The sequence below is a fragment of the Rhinolophus ferrumequinum genome, chromosome 19, assembly GCF_004115265.2.
Source record: "Rhinolophus ferrumequinum isolate MPI-CBG mRhiFer1 chromosome 19, mRhiFer1_v1.p, whole genome shotgun sequence".
Classification (NCBI taxonomy): Eukaryota; Metazoa; Chordata; class Mammalia; order Chiroptera; family Rhinolophidae; genus Rhinolophus; species Rhinolophus ferrumequinum.
In genome coordinates, this window is record NC_046302.1 from 13115402 (window position 1) to 13129552 (window position 14151).

General features: G+C 34.8%; 1 protein-coding gene and 1 pseudogene across 3 annotated transcripts in view; one reads left to right on the forward strand and one right to left on the reverse strand.

The window, feature by feature from the left end:
• Positions 1-14151, forward strand: part of DLGAP1 (DLG associated protein 1) — an 853569-nt gene that overhangs the window by 68024 nt on the left and 771394 nt on the right. The window lies entirely within an intron of this gene.
• Positions 2277-2652, reverse strand: LOC117038695 (ubiquitin-like; annotated as a pseudogene).

A 14151-nucleotide genomic window follows, 5' to 3' on the forward strand; every position in this document is an offset into this window, starting at 1 on the left:
GGAGATAATGCAGAGTTCTGTCACTTAGAAAAACATTAGAAACAATAATTTAAAAATTAAAACAAAATTTTAATTTTATTTTAACTTGGTACTCGATTTAAATAAGTTTATCTTGATTTCTTTTGATCCAGGAGACTAATACTTGCCTCCTTGTTACTGTTAGAGAGAATAACAGCAATATAAAAAGGAAAAAGATAAGATTAAATAAAAGTTAGTGCTCATTTGGAATTTTATTGTTTCCTCCTTTTTATTTTAAATGTCAATAGGGAAAATGTGAGCTTAGATAAGGGATTCTAGATGCATCATGGTATCTCTTTTACAACGTGTGTTTTTTGTTGGCACACTTCAAAGTTATACTTAAAACTCAAATGAAAATCAGAAACTGGAAAATTAACATTGGAATTTCTCTGTAAGTAAATAAGACTTTTTTTCTTTGACTCTATTTAATACTATTCTCTGACTATTCTGAGGAAGATTTTATTTCTACTGCTAACTCTTGGCATATTTAAGCATAGCTAAACCTAATGAAGATATTCCCCATGGGTAGCTCATGTTCACTTGCTCTAGCTGAACACTATTGTCAACAGATGAGAACTGAAGCCCACGTAAAGCAATTTATGAAATCCTTTAAGAGAAAAAAAATCTTATTTTTTTAAGAGAAAAGAAATCTTGAAATGTCACTATTGACATCAGAACCATATTAATTTCTCTGATCAACATCTTGGTTTCTAAAAACAGATTTTTTTCCCCACCTGCTTAAAATTATCTCATTTACTGGGAGAGGAATTTATATTACAAAGAAAGGGATATTTTAACAATAAAACTGAAGTTTTCATTTAGGAACCACATTTTCATGGATAATTAATTAAACTAATTATTTCAAAAACCATTTGAAGCCAGAGATTTGGGGGCTCTCCATTTTGGGGACTATTTTTCTTCAAATTCTTCTCCAAGAAAATCTTTCCATTTATAAGTGCATCTTTCTATGTTGTTGTTTTATTGTTTAGATCTTGTCATACTTACATTAAAGAAAGTTTTTTGTTTTTTTTTAAAAGTCAGTGAAATAGTGAATGGAGAAAAAGAAAAACTTTAAATTCTTATCATCTCAGGCGGTCAATAGCTCCTTGTTTCCTCCTGAGTAAAGAATAGTAGACATTTGGTAATTGATACTTACTAAAATTTCAACAATGTATTAGCAACAGCAACATCCACGTTGTAAATGGATGTTCCAGTAAATTGATACTTTTTGAGGGTTATGGGGCTCACAGTAGGCCTATTCTGTGGCTTTCTTCTTTCTATAATTTTTTTTTCATGTGCAGAAACTTTCTTGTCACATTACCATATTCAGCCATACAGGTACTTTTGTAATTATTTATTCAATAAATATTTATTGCATACCTTCTATGCACTGGTTGTACCAGGGGATAGAGATTCAAGGGTGAGTAAAACATTATGTTTACCCTTATAAAGTTCATAAGGAAGAGACAAACAAAAACAACAAAATACAGACAAAAATGTAATTGTAAATTGCATCAGTAAGTGAACAAACTGTGGACTGAGATAAAGAATAATGGGAAGGGTGTGCCAGTTTAAGTAGAAAGGTCAAGGAATGCCTCTTTAAGGAAATAGCATTTGAGATGGGATCTAAATGTTGATAAAGAATCAATTACATGAAAATTAGAGGTAGAGAACATTGCAGGTATGTGCCAATGTGTGAAAAGGCCCTTGAGTGGAAAGAGATTAGTACAGTGTTTCCCCGAAAATAAGACCGGATCTTAAATTAATTTTTGCTCCAAAAGACGCATTAGGGCATATTTTCAGTGGATGTCTTATTTTTTCATGTACAACAATCTACATTTATTCAGATACAGTCATGTCATCTTCTTCTGGAACTTCATCATAACGTACTAAATGCGTCTGTCTGGCTGACGATCTTAACTGGGGCTTATTTTTGGGGTAGGTCTTATTTTAGGGGAAACACGGTATGTTCATGAAATGGGGGGAAAACTGCTGTGGCATAAATGTAGTGAGAAAGGGTCATGAAGTAATATAGAAGAGTCCAGATCTACAAAGCAACAGGAGTCTAGGTATATAGTTTTCAAAGGTCACCATAAGAAGTTAGGATTTTAAGTGTAAAGGGCAATCAACAAAATTGTTTGTTTTTTACTGTTCCAGTCAATGAAAGGGAAACTTTATTAAGGCCCCAGGGCCAAGAGATTTGGGCAGGAAGCCACCCTGTGGGCCGAGGAGGTGGTGGAGGGGCCATATTTGACCTTCTACTTGGGGTGTAGTTTATTGGTGTGGCCACACTTCTTGCGGCAGTTGACAGCACGGGGATGCAGGCAAGTGTAACACTTGCGGCAGATCATCTTGTCGCAGTTGTACTTCTGAGTGAGCTGGTGGAGGGAAGGCTTGATGGTGCCGCCCCGCGTGCAGATGAAGCACCAAGTGCAGAGTGAACTCTTTCTGGATATTTTAGTCTGAGAGAGTGCGGCCATCGTCCAGCTGTTTGCTGGCAAAAGTCCGACGCTGCTGGTCAGGTGGGATGCCCTCCTTATCTTGGGTTTTAGCTTTGACATTCTCAATAGTATCACTGGGCTCCACCTCGAGTGTGATGGTCTTGCCTGTCAGGGTCTTCACAAAGATGTGCATCTCTGCGTCTGCTGGGGAGGCTGCTCCATTCTTGAAAAGAAAGAGCAACAAAAGTGTTTAAATATGCAAATGACAAATGTAATTTATGTCTTAAGATTGTTTCTATTACTTCAAGAAAACCTCAACTATGAAGTTTGACAATCACTTTGGGGTCTGATCTAAGTAGTAAAAGGTGATGCAAATCTGATTCAAGGTGGTAGCAGAGGGCTTATAGAAAAGTGAAAAGTTCCTTATGCATTTTGGGGATTGAGTAGACATGACTTGCTAATTGATTAGTTATGAGGAGAGAGGGAAGAAATGACAACATGTACGTTTCTGGTTGGTACAGTCGCTCGCTGGTGCCACATTCTGAGAGAAAGAAGCTTGGAGTCGGGAACAGATGGAGGTCAGGACTCTAGTGTTTTATTCTGGTCATTCTAAGATTAAAATATCCTTGAAACACCTAAGTTAAAATACCAAATAAGCAGTTTGAAATGTGAAGCGGGATCTCAGAAATGAGACCTGGCCTGGGGGTATATTAATAAATGTGGAAATCATAAAACATAAAGATGATATTTAAATCTATGGGCTTAAGTAAGATTATCTTATAGAGTTATTATAGAGAGATCAGTAGGTTATACACTTTCCTATCTTATATTGGCCTTTAAAATTTAAGCAGGCCTTTAAAATTTGATCAGCCAAGATAAGATATCTACCAGCATTCTCTTTTATTACTTGTCCTCAGGAAGGTATTTTGAAGTATATTACGACATGAGGGCTAATTCCTTTTCTACCTGGAACATCTGAAGCTTGGCTATAGTCTCAGAATAAATAAGACTCTAGTATACGGTCTATATTGAAGACCCCTAGTTTCTTGTTAACCTTTAGTGAGACAATTCTGATATATTTTCATGCTGTCTGATTTTAAGGATCCAATTAAGCAATAAGTGGAGGGATCATACAGCTTCCAAAGGGAATGTGTGTAAGTCTACTGGGGTGTGACCAGCTCTTTCAGCAACATACCATAATGCCTTTTGAAATAGGAGGTCTTTGTCAATGGATCTCAGGTTGTGCTACTTATCACTTGTCTGTAAATGGGTTTGGGACTGCCCATCTGGGTTGCTTATGGCAATTGCTGGCACCAGACGTCCTTTTGTATGACATGACTGAAGAGAGAACAGGCTCCATTTTCCTTGACCCGCAATTGCCAAACGAATAAATCCACTGATTAGTCTTTCCTGCTGAACCAGTAGTTCAGTTTCTCCCCTTAAGAGTTTCTAACACCAAACAAATACACAAACAACAAATTAGTAACAACGAATAAACCAACAATGTCAATCCCCTTTGCCATACAAAACTTTTTAAAATGTATTGTTAGTTTAGATAAAGAGGGACAGATATCTAAGCGACACGCAAATGTGGGATCAAGGCCAAACTGTTTCTCCATTTCAGTGAACTACTGTCTGGCAATATTGAGAAGCTCCTTTGGCCCCAGAGGGAAGTTCAGCTTGAGAACATCTGTTTCTGGGAGCATAGCCATGAGACAACATGAGAGCCAATATTTCTAATGAACAACTCTGAAGATAGCTACTCAGGGAAGGACCTGTTCATTTAGCTAGCAAGCCATAATTCAAAGGTGCTGCTGTAGGCCATTTGGGCGTTTATTCAGTTGCCTTCAAGCTAAGGGGCTCTTCATTAAATAGTGCCGTTGAAGTCATTGAAAATAGGTAACAGCCTGATATTGGTTGGGGCCAACATCACTTAGCATTCAAAGTTAAATAACCAATGACTCAACTCTAGAGATTGGTGTTAATTGGGTAATAAGACTTTTAATTGAGGAAGGGATTGAGACCCTAGTTGTGTAAGAAAGCCCACTCTGATTCAAATTAGCCAAAGGCACAATAATAATGAAGAAAGCATATCCTCAGCAACTGGACTCTGCCATTTTTCTTGAATGAAAGAAGAGTTGGGAAAGGAACTTAGTTAAATTTCCTGAGTTACAGAAGTCTCTTGCCCAGTGCTATTAAAAACAGGTGCCTGTATTTCAGAACGTGATCACAGGAGGAGCAATCTTCCCTAGGAAGTAACTTGTTTTGTGGCATAGACACATAAGCTATCGATTTATTGGGATAGGCTATATTTAGTTGCTGTAACAAATAATGTTGCTTATGATGAATGTCCATTTTGGAATAATTACAGTCCTGCATCCCAGCTTCTATCTTCCAGGATATGTGCAGACTTTTGGAGCTGACCCAGGGTATAGCACTTCCAGATACAGGTCAATGAAAAAAGAAAACATGGAGGAATCATGAGAGTGGTCTTAAAGATTTGTTGAAAAGGGGCATATACACCTGCACATCGCAGCTTTATTCTTTATTGGCGTAACTTGGAAACAACCAAGATGTCCTTCAGTAGGTGAGTGGATAAATAAATTGTGGTATATCCAGACAATTTAATAATATTCAGTGCTAAAAAGAAATGAGCTATCAAGTCATGAAAAGACATGGGAAATACTTAAATATTACTAAATGAAAGAAGCTATTCTGAAAAGGCTACATACTATATTAATCCAATTATATAACATCCTGTAGCTGCACGACTATGGAGACAGAAAAAAGATGAATGGTTGCCAGAGGTGAGAAGAAAGGGAGAGATGAATAAGTGGTGGATTGCAGGGGATTTTTAGGACAGTGAAACTATTCTATATGATATCATAATGGTGGATACATATCATTACATATCTGTCAAAACCCATAGAATGTACACCACCAAGTGTGAATCCTAATGTAAAGTATGGACTGGGTGATAATGATGTGTCAGTGTAGGTTCATCAGTTATAACCAATGGGCCACTGGTGGGCATGTTGATAATGGGGGTGCCTATATATGTGTATGGGGTGGAGGCATATGGGAAATCTTTGTACCTTCTCCTCAATTTTGCCATGAAATCAAAATTGCCCTAAAAATAAAGTTTATTAATTATATAAAAGGGTGGCATTCAACACTTTTCCTCATGATTCACTGGCCAACATGGTGTGGGGAAATATATTCCATCTATAAGGTATGGAATATACTTTAAAAAATATTTTAAAGAATAACACAACCCATTAGAACATTCCTCAAGGTCAGAAACTCCACCTGATTTAGCTGTACCACCATAGTAATGAATACAGTGCCTTATGTGTACATAGTATTCAAATAGTTTGGTAAAATTAATAATTTTGAAGAAGTATCTTACTAACATGAAGGGAACAGACTTCTAGATTTAATAATGAAGGCTACTAGTAGTATTTAAATTATCCACCATTAATTACAGGTTGTAGTAATTGATATATATCTTACTAGACATTCATTGTGTGCCACCAGCAGACTTATGACATATATAATATAATAATTAAGTTGATCTGAAGGCATATTAGAGATATGCATTCAAATTTCATATATTAGATGGTCTGGACTTGGTTATTTTAATAGCTTCCATTTTGATTATAAAAGATAGACATCCCAATGTGGTAATCTTGGATAATACATTAACATTAGAAAATAACAATCATTTAATTCAGCCAAGCGCAGGAAACCACTGTTAATCTGTTTTTGCTATCACCGTTCAGTTGATCTTTAAAAATTTGTAATCATGATAAATTACACATAACCATCTTAACCATTTTTAAGTGTACAGTTCAGAAGTGTTAAGTACATTCAATTGTGCAACCGATCTCCGGGAATTTTTCGTCTTGCAAAACTGATGCTCTATATACCCATTAAACAACAACTGCTCATTTTCCCCTCCCATGAGCCTCTGGTAACAACCATTCATTTTAAGTTTCTATGAATTAACTACTCCAGGTAACTCATATAAGTGGAATCACACAGTATTTATCCTTTTGTGACTGGCTTATTTCACTTAGCATAATGTCCTCAAGGGTTGTCCATCTTGTAGCATGTGTCAAAATTTCCTTCCTTTTTTAAGGCTAGATAATGTTACATTATATGCATATACCACATTTTGTTTATCCATTTATCTGTTGATGGACACTTGGGTTGCTTCCATCTTTTGGCTATTGTGAATAAAGCAGCTGTGAACATAGATGTACAAATATCTGAGACACTGCTTTGAATTCTTTGGATATATAACAAAAAGTGGAATTACTGAATCATATGGTAATTCTATTTTTAACTTTTTGAGGAACTGCCATACTGTTTCCCATAGTGGCTGCACCATTTTAGATTCCCACTACATTCTCGCCAATGCTTTTTTTTTTCTTTTCTTTTTATTGTAGCCATCCTGATAATTGGAAGTGATATCTCATTGTAGTTCAGTTGCTTTTTTGATATATTTTGAGATTTATTTTGATGAAGTAATTTAAAAATATTATGTTAAATATTGGTTAAGATGTCTTTGGCTACAAGGAATATATAACTTCCATTCAAATTCATTGAAACACAGAAGTTTGAGGTAAGTATTTTGGTGAAATCCCACATTATATTTTTGAGAATTTCTGCATTGGAAACCTTTCTTTAACTTATTTCACCCCAGATAATGAGAACAATCTATGGAGCTTGTAAAAGAGCGGAATGGATTGTAGAGTTTGGAACATCAGGATTCAAATCCCAGTTTTATCTCTTATAAACTGAATGGCCCACAGGTAAATTCATTGACTTTATTAAACCATAAAATATTACAATCTACTATTATCCAAAGATTTCACCAGCCAGTTATTTCTGGGATTAGTAAGTATTTTCATCCCTGTGTTCTGATTCAGGAGCCATTTCTGTGATATTTGCTAGCTGTCACTCTCCGCTATCTTCTCTGAAATAACCTGTTGTCTTCTTATAAGTTTTAATATTGTAATCATCACTATGTTTTTCCTGCTCCCAGGAATGAGTTGTCTTTGTCCTGTTTTCAAATCTGTCAACTCTCATGAAGAAAACATGATGTTTTGGGGGAACTCTAAGCTGTCTACCGTGTTTCCCCGAAAATAAGACCTAACAGGAAAATAAGCCCTAGCATGATTTTTCTGGATGACATCCCCTGAACATAAGCTCTAATATGTCTTTTGGAGCAAACCTTAATATAAGACCTGGTCTTATTTTCGGGGAAACACGGTAGTATGCTGTTATCATACAGAGATGAGAGTGAAGAAGAGATGAAGTAGGGGAGTGAAGTAAGAAAAGAACCAGGTGTCTCTTGTGCCAGTCTCATGAGATTTGATCTTTCCCTACAGGGATTGTGTGCCTAAGCGGGAAGTCTGGTGTAAACTTCATGGAGGATGTATTGGAGACCAGCTATAAACATCAGTAAAAGTTCAGAGATCTTTGCAATGTTCCAAGAGAAAAATGAGTTTCTGTAGTAGGGAAATAGCAATACTAAAGAGCGATAAAAATAATGGAATAGACAGGAAAAGGTAAAGTAAGATATGGAGAAGCAAATTCTAGAATGACTTTGAAGTTTCTGATTATGAGACAGTGAAGCTAATGACTGAGAAGGAGGAGAAGGTTCTGAGGGAAAGAAAATGGCTTCCATTTTGGACATGTATCCATGGAACATTCATTTGGAGATATATATTAGGTAGCTGGGTGTGCAGTTTTGGAGAGAAAGTTCTTGACCTGGAGATGTAGAACTCAGAGTTTTCAGTGAAAAGACAGTGCTTGGAAGTATGGGAAAGACTGAGCTTGCCTAAGTGATAGCATGTAATTCAGTAATAGAACCATCGTGTCAATAGCATTTCAGGGGTGAACAAAGGCAGAGAAGACAGTAAAGAAAAATAAGAAGGAGTAATGAGGTAATGAAACTATTGCAGGCAAGATGCCCAAATTTCTCTTAAGGAAGTCTTTATTAACTTCAGATATCACATTAGCAATGAAAAAGTTACTTTCCCCAACCTTCTTTAAATAATAACCCAAAACTTGTATGAATTTGACACTGTAATAAGAGGTATTTATGATCTAACTTAAATAATAAACTATCGCAAGGCAAGAAACAGACCTCACAAAAATTGACCCAGAAGAGTGACAGTGACAGATGGTAGAAAGAGCTTGAGAAAGTTGAAGACCTGAGTGCTAATTCAGATTTTTGCCACTGAATAGCTGTGTGATCTTGAATATCTAATTTAACCTATCAGGGACTCAGTTTTATCATCTGAAAATTATATATTCTGTATGTTTCCTTCTTGCTCTAAAATTTTATTACTTAAAGCAAAGTCATACATTTTGCTAATTCAGGGTTAGAGAAGCCTGCCCTAGAGCAAATGGTATTATGTTAAATTAATTTAAAATAAAGTACATTTATTTCTATTTATGAAATAAATTTCTATCACAATTACTTCCAATAACATTTTAAAATCATCATCTGGTCAATGATAATGACCTTGCTTTAATCATTATTAATAAAATTTTAAAAATATAGCTCTTGTGTTGTTTATTTTTATTCATGTATTTCTCTTATTTCCTGATTAGACTATTAAATTCTTTTTCACTCTCCAAAGAGTCTAATAAAATGCCTTGTAGACATGTTTGTAACAGAAGATCAATAAATGTCTTTTAACTGTATGATATCACCTATCTTTCCACTCAACCTTGCCCCATCATTTCTGTTCTACCCTTTTCATCCATTTCCATGTTTTGTTTTGTTTTAATTACTATTCCAGTGAGGATTTGAGGAGTTAGAACACTGCGGGTGTTCAATAAATTTTAAGAAAAACAGCATATTTCCCATTGTAACTTAAATCTTATTTTATTTACAAGACATTTAAATTAGGTAGTTTTACTCTTATTTATCTGTGAGTATTATAGAGGCAACACTTCTCTTTTACCACAAATACTCTTGCTCCACAGATTTTATATACTAATTACACCTATTATGCAGTTGTGATGCTTCACTATGTTTCTTTCTTTGCCTCATTTCCTTTGTTTTAAACTGGCATCTCATCTATTCTAAACATAGCCCTACTTTATGCTTATTTTCATTACTGCATTTCTAGGTCTTACAGTGTTGGTTTCCCAGATTGTCATCTTCTAAGGTCTCTGAAATAGTTACTGCCTGCTACTCCATTTCCTCACAAATGCTATGTGATCCTTCTTACTAATCCAAAGACCTCAAAAGACTCTTGCTCATATTTTCCCATTACCACCTGTTTTGACTCTTGACAGTTCTTTGACCTTGGGAAGGTCTATTGGCCTGTCCAGGCATGGCTAACTTAAAAATGTGTGATGACTGTAACTCTTGCTTCTACATATTGTAATGTAGCATTGACCATGATGAACTGTAGTTATATTTGGTAATTTTCATATCCATTGGGCTTTAAGCTCCTGATCATTTCCCAAAGGAGGTCGCAGCTATCATTATAACCACCCAGCAGCCCATCCCTGGTCACAAATGCACTTAAAATTTTTGAGTAAATGACCCTTAGCTTTAAGACACCTCATCAACCCACATCATTGCTTTTTATAAATCCTTGGGGCAGATTTTTAAAGTTGTGGTTAGTATCCTGTATATTTCTTTGTACTCTCCTATGCTTGGAAAGCTTTCATGGGATTTCCTCTAAAGAATTACAAAATTTCATATTCTCTACAGAAATTATTTGAACAACACTACAACATTATTGTCAATTTAGGGGCATGTTTATCCTAACTATTCTATAGTGCTTCACAATTAATATAGGATTATTCATAACTGGAGTGATAAAAGTAAAATGTGAAAATAAACCTACTTATCAGTTTATTATATATGTATATTTGTATATTTTTATTATATGTCTTGTTTTAGAAGTCTCGGGATGGCAAGAACCCTAAATATGTAGATTTCTTTTAGTGGAAGAGCTTGTCAATTGTATGATACCCTGTGGCTTTTTAAAGGTCCATATGCTAATTCCCACAGCACTTATTTTATTTATTTATATAATATGGTACATTATTCCTTGCAGCAACAGTCTGCCTCTCTCAGATGTGATCAGCAACAGAGGGGCTTTCTGATAATTTATGGACCAATGACAAAATTAATGTATTTCAATAATAATGTAACTGAAAAAGAATGAAAAATAAATATCTTCTTATACCATTTTGAGCCAGGTGTTTGGGAGTCTGAGGAAGTCATTTTAAGAGCTAAGTTATCCTGAATATGGTGGTTGTATACTACTTAATGACCTCAAATAATCAGAATAAGCTTCATTGTCTCAGCATTACTTTAACATTTTTTAAACTCAAAATGTGTGCTGCCTGATATCCTCTGGGAGTACGTATCAAAAAATGAAAGTGAAAAAAGAAAAGGGAAACCTAGTGGCCTAAAGGCTAGATCAAAGAAGTAATTGTTAGTGTCAGTAAGGCTGAGTTCTATTTCTGGCTCTTCGCTCCCTCCCTGGCTAGGGTACAAACTGCCTAAGCTTTCATTATTACTTATTTTATTGTATTGTATTGTTTTTTAAAGTGATTATTTCCATGGCAACGAGGTGCTGTTCCAGGCATCAGGGAGGCATGACAGTCACAGTGGAGTTGGGAATCAGCAAAGATAAAGGGAGAGGAGAGAAAAGCAATGGGGGTATGAAGAACTTTGAGGGCAAAGATGTGAGATGGACCTGACAAAGCACCAAAGATATTTTAATTTCAAATGTCAGTTAATGGAAATTTTTGGTTTGTTCTTCTTTACTAACTCAAGCAAATAGGGTAGGTGTTTAAGTTTTTCTAACAGTAAAAAACAAACAAACAAACAACAAAAAAACAATGACTGTTCTGAGATGCTACTGCTGGTACAATGATGTGGTCTAACCTCCAAACATCAGTAGGTAGTCTTTCTTGATTTGGCTATTATTATTATCTTTTTATGGATGTCCAAGTGATCAGTGGTGATAAGATATTTTTAGCTATCTCAGTATAAGTGGATATATAGAGAGTATTTGGTCTTGAGGCAGCCCTGATGTTAAAACAAACAAACAAACAAACAAACAAAAACCCCACTGTTGCTGTTAAGGTTCAACTTGTTTTCCAGAGATGAAGGAATAAAATTCTTTTGATGAACAAGACATGGTATATAAAAACTGATTAATCCCTGCCATTCCATTCTGTAATCAAGGTGGACTGCAGTAGTTCTATAGGAAAACAAAAATAGTTAACAGATCAGTCATAATAATAATAATAATCTCAATTTCTTGAGCACTTATTAAGCACTGCTCTAATCAATTTCAATACATTAACTTAGTAAGAGATTTTAAAAATAAATCATACTTAGTGTGTGCAATTGCCTTCACAAGGAAAATTTAGCTCTGAAAATATCCTCAGTGACTCCGTGAAACCTAGATAAAGCTGATATTATGTTGGTTAGATACTTTTCATTATTTGTCAAATACAATATTGAATCATGTATTTGATTCTGTCATTAGTAGTCACTTTAGAAGGAAGCCCCATTGCTATTGACCAAAGCTGTTTTGGGGGATGCAATTTGCTTTGTTGCTTGAGGAAATAATTTACCATTTTATGGCATTACCATACTGATTAGAAGCTGTTTTGACTTTTGCACATCTTATTAACAGAGTAAAAGGACATTTTACACTAATATTTTCCTGTTCACTAAGTTCCAGAGAACTGATCTAGAGTTACTTTATTTATTAGATGGAAGCCATTGAAAGGATCTCAGTTACTCTTATTCTCAAACTTGTGGATTAGATGTACAATAGTGGAGATTCAAATGGAACTGCAAGAATTTAGGGTCTTCCCTTCAGTATCATGATATATGGGTTTTATCCATTTGGTTACTGAAGAAGGCCACGTGGTCACATTACATGGCTTAAAAAAAGGAAGTATAATAATCAATTATATCTGAACACTTTGTATTCTACATAGCACAGTCCCAAAACAATTCCACTTGATCCTCATGAGTAAACATGCCTTTGAAGTATATATTTCTTTTGTTTTATGAATGGGGGGTGCTTAGTTTTATACAAATCCATACAAAGTTCATTTATTGACTAATCAGTGTAGAATTCAAGTCTCTTAACTCACGGTCTGGTGTTATTTGTAGCACAGCTTTCTCCCGTTGAACCAGAAAGAGATAGCTTACATCCTAATTTTATTAGGATTACATTTTCAAATTTAATTATATGAGGAAAAAGAAAATGAATGCTAATGAAAATCTCATTAATAAATTGAATCTTTTGAGTTCAAGCACATAATGTTTTACTTGGTAAAAATATACTTGCACAGTACTTGAATTTTAAAAGTCAAAACTCCAAAAGATGATCTTTCTTTTTTTAAAAGATTTTTATTAAAATATAGCTAACATACAATATTATATTAATTCCAAGTGTACATCATAGTTATTCCACAGTACCCACCTGGCACTATACAGAGTTATTACCATATTATTGATTATATTCCCTATACTAAAGAAGTGTTCACCATGCTAAGTCCAGCAACCATCTGACACCATACAATGCTATCACAACATTATTGGCTATATTTCCTATACAGTATATAACAGTCCGAAGACTTATTTGTTTGATACCTGGAAATTTGAACCTCTTATTCCCCTTTATCTTTTCCCCCTTTTAAAATTTTAAATTACAGTTGACATTCAATATTATTTTATATTAATTTCAGGTGGACAGCATAGTGGTTAGACATTTATATAATTTATGAAGTGATCTCCCTGACTATTACTCACTTGGCACTATATATAGTTATTACTATATTAGTGATTATATTCCCTATGCATTACTTTACATGCCCTTGACTAGGATGTAACAACAAATTTGTACTTCTTTATCCCTTCCTCTTTTTCACCCACTCCCGAATCCCCACCTCATCTGGCAACCATTAAAATATTCTCTGTATCTATGAGTTTGTTTCTGTTTCGTTTGGTTGTTTATTTTGTTTTTAAATTCCACTTATAAGTGAAATCATATGACATTTGTCTTTTGCTGTCTGACTTACTACATTCAGCATAGTACCCTCTAGGTCCATCCATGTTGTCACAGATTGTAAAATTTCATTCTTCTTTACGGCTGAGTAATATTCTATTGCATACGTATACCACTTCTTCTTTATTCATTCATTCATTCACTCATTCATTCATTCATTCAGGGACATCCAGATTGCCTTCATATCTTGGCTATTGTAAATAATGCAGGAATAAACATGTATGAGCATGTCCCCTCGAAGTACTGTTTTTGGTTTCTTTGGAAAAATATCCAGAAGTGGGATTACTAGGTCCTTCTTTGTCTCTTGTTATATAGTTTTTGTTTTAAAGTCCATTTTGTCTGGTATAAGTATTGCTACCCTAGCTTTTTGTTTGTTTGTTAGTTTGTTTATTTGTTTCCATTTCCATTAAATATTTTTTTCCATCCCTTTACTTTCAGTCTCTATGTCTTTCCATCATAAGTGAGTCTCTTTTATGCTGCATATGTAAGGTTCTTGTATTCTTATTCTTTCAGCCATGCCATCTTTTGACTGGGGCATTTAATCCATTTACATTGGAAGTAATTATTGATGGATATGTAGTTATTGCCATTTTATTATGCATATTTTTTTATTT